At 49.4% G+C, this 7,746-nt stretch overlaps 1 protein-coding gene across 7 annotated transcripts in view; it reads right to left on the reverse strand.

Annotated features, from left to right (window-relative positions):
- Positions 1-7,746, reverse strand: part of TLR5 (toll-like receptor 5) — a 35,235-nt gene that overhangs the window by 21,821 nt on the left and 5,668 nt on the right. For 6 of the 7 annotated variants that reach the window (XR_826369.1, XM_010852831.1, XM_010852832.1 and 3 more), the window contains one exon: positions 2,532-2,693. The exons of the other annotated variant lie outside the window; for it this stretch is intronic. The gene's annotated coding sequence lies outside the window, so the exon portion shown is untranslated. The remainder of the gene's footprint in view (positions 1-2,531; positions 2,694-7,746) is intronic. 7 annotated transcript variants of the gene reach the window in all.

Raw genomic sequence — 7,746 nt, forward strand, 5'->3', positions numbered from 1 at the left:
CACTGGGTCTTCACTGCGGCACACAGGCGTTCTCTAGTTGCGGCGAGTGGGGCTACTGTTCGTCGTGGGGCACAGGCTTCTCTCTGCAGTGGCTTCTCTGGCTGCGGAGCACGGGCTCTAGGGCACACAGGCTTCAGTAGCTGTGGTGCATGGGCTTAGCTGCTCCACAGCATGTGGGATCTGCCCAGATCAGGGAACAAACCCGTTCCTCCTGCATTGGCAGGAGGATTCTTAACTACTGAGCCACCAGGGAAGTCCAGGAAGGCCTGGCTCTTGACCTTGCATGTGCTGCAGCCACCCAGGGACTCCCTATGTCCCCCAGCAAGGCCTACCAGGGGGCTCAAGGCCCGTCCTGGTGGGAGTACCACGAGAGGCCACTGGGAGGTGGGCTTTGGCGTGCAGAAAAAGCAGAGCCCGCTCAGGTTGGTGCAGCCACAAAGGGAGGCTCGCTTGTGCATACCTGGGTGCAAAAGGTGCTCCACTGGCAGGCCTGGCAGTTCATTCATGCGAACAAAAAGGAAAGTGTGCTCCCCACCCACCCTTCTCCTCAGACCCATTACACGCCTGAGGAGAGACAGTCAGCAGCAGCTTCCGTGGGCATCATGGATTAACACAGCAGGGCAAAGCCTGGTAACTGATGACTGTTCTCCAAAGAGGGAGCAGAAAATCAGTGCAGTGGGTCCCTATGCGCTGGTGTGCCCTCAGAGAATGGTTTATTGACTTGCTGGCACCTGGTAGTCTCCTTAGGGTCTGTTTGCATCTCTCTGTTGCATGATGCCTTGATACAAAGCTGGTCTCGTACATCTAGCCCAGCAAGAAACTTCCCTTTCATGTGTCGTGGGGTGGCAGGGGAGATCACGAGAGACTCAGTCAAATGCCTTGCTGCATTCCCAGGGCTGCTGGAAGCTGGTAATGCTGTCAGGATGGAAATGAGCTGAGTCTGATACAACTTGCTGGTCTAGAACCTACGCATACCTGCAGGGCTTCCCGCCACCTTTCCTCAGAGCTGCAGACCTGAGACCAGATCTCTTCTAGGAGATTGTCCACATCAGCTGCCAGGCTCACTATACACCTTGTGCGCGTGCTCAGTCGTGTCTGACTCTGTGACCCCATGGGCTGCAGCCCGCCAGGCTCCTCTGTCCATGGGATTATCCTGGCAAGACTACTGGAGGGGGTTGCCATTTCCTCCTCCAGGAGATCTTTCCCACTCAGGAATTGAACCTGTGTCTCCTGCATTGGCAGGCAGATTCTTTACTACTGAGCCACCTGGGAAGCCCTTAAGCTCACTGGTTTGTAGCTTATTTTGTAAATATCTGCTGAATGAATCAATTTGTCACATCCTGCCTCTGGGTCCTGCTCTGTCTTCATGACTTGCAGGGCCAGCTACCAGGGTGATGAGGGCAGGTCTGCGCTCTGGGTTCCTTGGATGGGCTGGTCCAGGTGGGGGGAATCTAGGGCCCTTTGGAGCAGCCTCATCTCATCTGCTCTTTCCCATCCTACCTGGGAGTGGTTATCTGTGCTTACAATAGCCTCTGAGAGGGAGCATGCCCCTCCTTCTTCTTCCACATCTGGACATAGCTTGAAATATCCTCTTGGGCATCTGTAGCATCTCCTCCACATTCAGAGCACTTGGGGCTGTAGTCTTTCTGACTCATCAAACACTGTACTCTATTCGTCTTTGGTTGTGGACCCTTACTTCCATCTTCAGTACATATGAAACTCTAAAGAGGTGGGTAAAGTCAGATCAGCTTCCTTAATCCCCCACTGAAAGAAGCCTCAAGTACATCAGTGCAGATGGTGGCCAGTCCTGTGACATTCATCTCGGACACCACCACCAGCATCGATTCCCCTCACTTCCAGATTTTTGGATTGCTGCTGCTTCCTGTCCAGGCTGCTGCAGTGACTGACCCCCTACCCACCCCCGCAGCAAGTCTTACCCCCAAACCTGCATTTCAGGCACGGCTCTGACCAGAAACCTTCTGGTTTCTCCTGACCACAATGATCCAACTCTTCAGGGGGCAAGACTCCACATGGACTCTAATCTATTCCTGGAATGGCTGATTAGAGGGGTCCCTTAGTGCCTAAACCCTTTCATTGGCCAGAGGGGGAAACTCCAGACAATCTACTTTCTGGCTTTTCTAGTCTTGCCTGGGCTCCGGGGATAACTCACCTTCTCCCAGTGTGGCCTCCATCCAGCTTCTCTGCTTCTACTGATCCTGGACATGGGGTGCTTGTCCCCGTCTCATCTGTTTACCCAACCCCAACTCACCCCTCACAGGCTACCCTAGAGGCCTTCCATGAAACAGTTCTCATATTTCCACAAGTACTTTATCTCCTGCCCTGGTTCTGTGGACATGTCCACGATGGCACTTTCATCACCTCATTCCTCCTCCAGCCTGCCCATCTCCTGAGGGCAAGGACCCAGTTTTGCTCAAGCAGTACCCCCGAGGCACACAGCACAACTGAAGCACCCGGTGAGCTGTTTCCCATTCATATTCTGAAGGAGGGTGATTTTCATCAGGAGTACTTACCTCCAGTCCCAGCACAAGGGGCTTCTGGTGTGTTCTTATTCTAGAGACATGAGGTCCCTGATTGTTTAAAGGCTTTAGTTCCTAAGACTCTGCCAACCTCCTCGCAGCGAAGATGGTGGTCAGTGTTTTTCTGGTGAATTAGGAGAAAGAGTTTTTGCTTTCCTAAGGGAGAACAGGAAAGCTAATTAGGAGGGAGAAGCAGCGAACATTATGGAGATGGTTTTCTATGCCACACAGTGATTTTTATCTGTGGGGGAATTTAAAACATTGAGTGTGTCCCTGATTAATTGGAATTGGAAAAGATCAAAACCCTTTTGTAAACTGAGGCATGTGGAACATCAGAGCTGAAGGGACCTGGAGAAATCTCAGGTCCAGTCTCTGGGTCAAGGGGTCGGGCGGGGAGGCTCTCTCCCTTGTCACTCTGTGGAGGGAACTGCATGCTTTCACAATCCACTCCATCTTTATTGTCATGGCGGTGGAGAGGAAATGACCCAGATGCCCCCTTCAAGACAGTTCTGTGGTCATTTGCCAGGGGCTCACACAAAGGATGGGAATAGTCCATCATCTACTCCACAGTGAGCAGAGAGCTTGCAGGTTTCTAGGAAAAGAGCACAGTTTGCCATCAGAGTTTGACGTTTCTAAGCAATACAACTAGGTAAATTATGGCTGATCTAGGAGACGTTGGACAATTATTGAGTCTCAGATTTAGGATGGGATGGGTCCTGAAAGTTAAGGATGCCATATAGTTCTTTTCACTGTTTTATAGATGAGTAAACTGTGGCTCAGAGGTTAAGTATGTGCTTAAGGTCACATAACCATCGCATTGCAGAGCTAGGATTTGAATCCAGCTGTAAACTCGTCGTTTTGATCTTCAAAAAATAAAAATTGTGGACACTGCAAAAGACATACAGAGCCTCCAAAGATGATTTGCATATGAATCACCCAGAGATCTTGCTGAAGAGCAGATTCTGACTCACGCTGGTCTGGGGGAGGACCTGAGATTCTGCATTTCTGACAAGCCTCCAGGTAATTCTGATAATGCTAGTTCAGTGACCATGAGCACTAAGGACTTGAGAGCTCCATTATGGCCCTCACGGCTCACTACTCAGGCCGCCTCAAACCCCCCGGGGAACGATGTATGAACAAGATTCTGCGTGATCACTTTGGAGAAGCGGGGACCATACATTCACTCCCAATTCTTCTTAGTCCTGAAGACTGAAACATCGGATGTTTGCTCGAGGAGGGTTATTTGACGTTTCAGAGGGAAGGGAGCTGGGCAGATCACATCATTTTACTTGGAGCTGAGGAAACGACTTAGCAACTAAGTAACAACGAGGAAACAGGAGAGCTTGGGTACCATTTCTCTGGCTCCAGCACAGGCGCCTCTCCTGGAGACCAGCAGGGGGCGCACAAAGGGCGGAGAGCAAGGTAGGAGCACTCCGAGGGCCAGGAAAGTCTGAGCTGAGGAATGTGGAGGCCACAATGGCTCTGAACTGAGCCCTGCGGAGAAGTTCCTATTGCTTGCTTAAGCTTAGGGAGCATGCAAACGTTCCTGGCAGGCTGGCCATTCCTGGAGCATAGGGAGAGGAGGCTGCGACTGAATTTCAAAACAGGAGTGTGATGTATTTTCTTTCCTAGCACGCACCTTGGAATTATCCACCCTCACCCCCACCCCCACATCTTTTGAGGTTCTGAATCTGTTGGGCAGTGTACACAATTTTGATTTGCGGGGAAAGGTCAAAATGACAACTAAGTGTGTAGCTGGATTCAAATCCTAGCTCCACAATTTAATGGATGTGTGACCTCGAGGAAGTGCTTAACCTCTCTGAGCACCAACTTAATCATCTATACAATGGCAACAATAACAGTTTCTCCTTCCCCAGGGAAGCATATTCAGCGGCTTCTGAGGAGACTCTAGTGCCCGCACGGAGAACCAGTTATTGATGCATAATCCTCTAATATTTCTTGCTTCTTTAGTAGACAGACATCATTTATCCAACTGCACCTCACCAAAAATGTATTCCTTTTGGAAACCACTCAAGGGAAACAGGGAGAGAAGGAAACAGAATTTCTCAGTACACTGGCGTGATTTGGTGTTTCTCTTTTCTGCACTCATGGGAAATTAATGTAAAAGCTTTCCTTATAGTCTTTACTATCTCCAGGTGGTGGTCCCCACAAACCATCCAGAGGCACTGAGACAGGATGAAAACCAAAATGGTTCAAGTACGAAACGGCTTCTCTTCTGTCTGCTCATTATAAACTCTTTGTCACCCAGTTTTAAAGCACCTGACTGCAAGAAATAATTCCATCTGAGCAGTTATTAAAACCTAACAACTAGCATGACACATCTAAAAATCCTTGGGAAAAGACAGCTCACCAAGGCATTGACTTCTCTGGTGGCTCAGACGGTAAAGAGTCTGCCTTCAATACAGGAGACTCGGGTTCAATCCTTGGGTCAGGAAGATCCCCTGTAGAAGGGAATGGCAACCTACTCATTGTTGCCTGGAGAATTCCACAGAGGAGCCTGGCAGGCTACAGTCCATGGGGTTGCAAAGAGTCTGACACTTAACAGTTACTGACTTAGTTGCCTGTCTTCCTCAGGCAGCACAACATTCTCAATTAGAAAATTAACATATAAGACTGACAGTCTCCCTGAATGCAACTCAGCTAAACGCTGAGTGTTCATGGGCAAAATAAACTGCCAAGAAAGATAGGCAGCTGCAAGGTCAGGAGCCTGAGAAGAGGGCAAGCTGGGAAATCTGATACTGCATCCCCTGAAAGTAATGACACAGACAATCCGCTAAGTGCAGCAAAAATCACTTGGATTGTGATGTAAATTGGAAGTTGGGGAGAGGCATGGTGAAGAGAAACCTTATTAAACTATGATCCCTTAGACACAGAGGATGCAAATGTGAGGAGAGAGGACAAAACACTTCAGAACTGTCCAGGGAGGGATCTGCAGGCTGTGCTGGGTTAAACAAAAGCATCATGAGAAACCTTCCCGGGCTGGTAGAATCAAGCCTGCTCTGCAGCTGAATCAAGCCTGGGCAGAGATAAGGGAAGGGAGAGGGAGGGAGTTGGGCCAGGCAGAGGGGTCCCCCATCTCTGGGCCTGTTGGGTGCAGAGGAGGAAGGAGGATTTCATTGGTGGTGCCCCAAGACGGGAGCAGGACAGGCAGGGCTGGGAAACACACCCCTGTTATAAGGACACATTCTTCCCATGTGCCTGGCATCCAGGGACCTCAGGGAGGTCTGTGGAGTGTGGAAGCAGCCTGGACCAGCTACCCAAGGTGGGCTATATTCCCCGCTGAATGAGGGTGGAGTCAGCAAGAAACTGGGCTCTTCTGCCCTGTGGGTGATTCTTTAAAAGATGCATGAGATCACTGGGCTGGGATCACTGGGCAAGAGCTCTGGACTGGGAGAGAGGAAAGCTGGTTTCTAGCTCTGTTTTGGCCATCACCTGGGTATCCTTGACAAATTTAACTTTCCTTGTTCTGTTTTTGTATGTGTTTGATGGGCAGTTTGAACTAGAATCATTTTCATAGCCTGGAAACCTTCAAATTATCTGATGAGATTTGCTGAGTGTCATGACAGCCATCACAGACCAGGACACAATCACCTCCCCTACTTTTTGGCAAATTTTTGAATCTATTATAGACAATCTTAAAAATATCTATGGAAAATAATGGTCTTGTGAAAGTCACTCAGTCGTGTCCAACTCTTTGCAACCCCATAGACTATACAGTCCATGGAATTCTCCAGGCCAGAATACAGGAGTGGGTGGCCTTTCCCACCTCCAGGGGATCTTCCCAACCCAGGGATCTAACCCAGGTCTCCCACATTGCAGATGGAATCTTTACCAGCTGAGCCACAAGGGGTGTACCAAAAAAATGGATAAATAAAACAGATTTACATATATCTGGGGGCATCCCAGGTGGTGCTAGTGGTAAAGACTCCACCTACCAAAGCAGAAGATAAGACGTATGAGCTGTGGGTTTGATTCCTGGGTGGGGAAGATCTCCTGGAGAAGGCATGGCAACCCACTCCAGTATTCTTGCCTGGAGAACCCCATGGACAGAGGAGCCTGGCGGGCTACACTCTATGGGGTCTCAAAGAATTGGACACGACTGAAGTGACTTAGCAGGCAAACACGTATATCCTGGCCTCAAATAGCAACTTTTTCCTACCTAGAAATTTACTCTCAGAGGGGACAGCTCCTGTGGCTAGATCATCTTTTAAGAGTAGAAAACTTTCCCCCCTCCATGTATTTCCACCTTCCTTTGCCCACTTCCATCCTCTACAATCTCCTGACATCACTGCCCCAGGCTAGTTATATAACTCAGGAGTAACTTGCAGAATCTTCTGGCTTTCATTTCCAAAACAGGGACTTAGGTCCAGGACACAGAGGCTTTTCCAGGAGGTCTTGAGAGGAGTGAAGTTGGAGGGGCAAAGCAGGGAGGTCTGGAAGAGAGGTCTGGGGGTCCTGGGAGGACAGGACTTTGGCAAGCCCCTAGAGTCTGGCTGGTCAGTCCAAAAGTAGCAGAGACCACCAGAGAGGCGGGGTCAGCAGCCTTCTCAGTGGTAACCTGAGTGGATCAGACTGGTGAGCAGGATCCCCCGCAACCCCACCCCGAGCTCTCAACACTGCATAAGATCCAGAAATCGTGACACCACCCTGTGGTGTTTTCTATTCTTGCCAGCCTGGTGAGACAAAGGCTGCAAACTAATATTAAGTTGATCTCTACAAAATAAAAGGCAGGGCAGTATTTCTTGCACAACTGAGCATGTTACTGATTCATACTCGCAAACCTTGTGTGTGTTGAGAAAGAAAATAAAGTTAGCCTTGGAATACTCTAGAACCAGTTAAGTCTCTGACCATGAACCTCAGAACACAGAAACTTAGGGCTGAAAGTGGTTTTCCATCTTGCCTTCATTATGAAAAGTGAAAGTGAAGTCGCTTAGTCATGTTCGACTCTTTGTGACCCCATGGACTGTAACCTATCAGGCTCCTCCGACCATCAGGTTTTCCAGGCAGGGATGCTGGAGAAGGAAATGCCATTTCCTTCTCCAGGGGATCTTCCTGACCCAAGGATCAAATCTAGGTCTCCTCCACTGCAGGCAGATGCTTTACCATCTGAGCCACTAGGGAAGCCCAAAATGGTCCACATCCAGGTTCCTGTTGATGTATGGCAGAAACCAACATGATATTGTAAAGC

This window comes from Bison bison, unplaced genomic scaffold (assembly GCF_000754665.1).
Source record: "Bison bison bison isolate TAMUID 2011002044 unplaced genomic scaffold, Bison_UMD1.0 scf7180017864317, whole genome shotgun sequence".
Taxonomy (NCBI): Eukaryota; Metazoa; Chordata; class Mammalia; order Artiodactyla; family Bovidae; genus Bison; species Bison bison.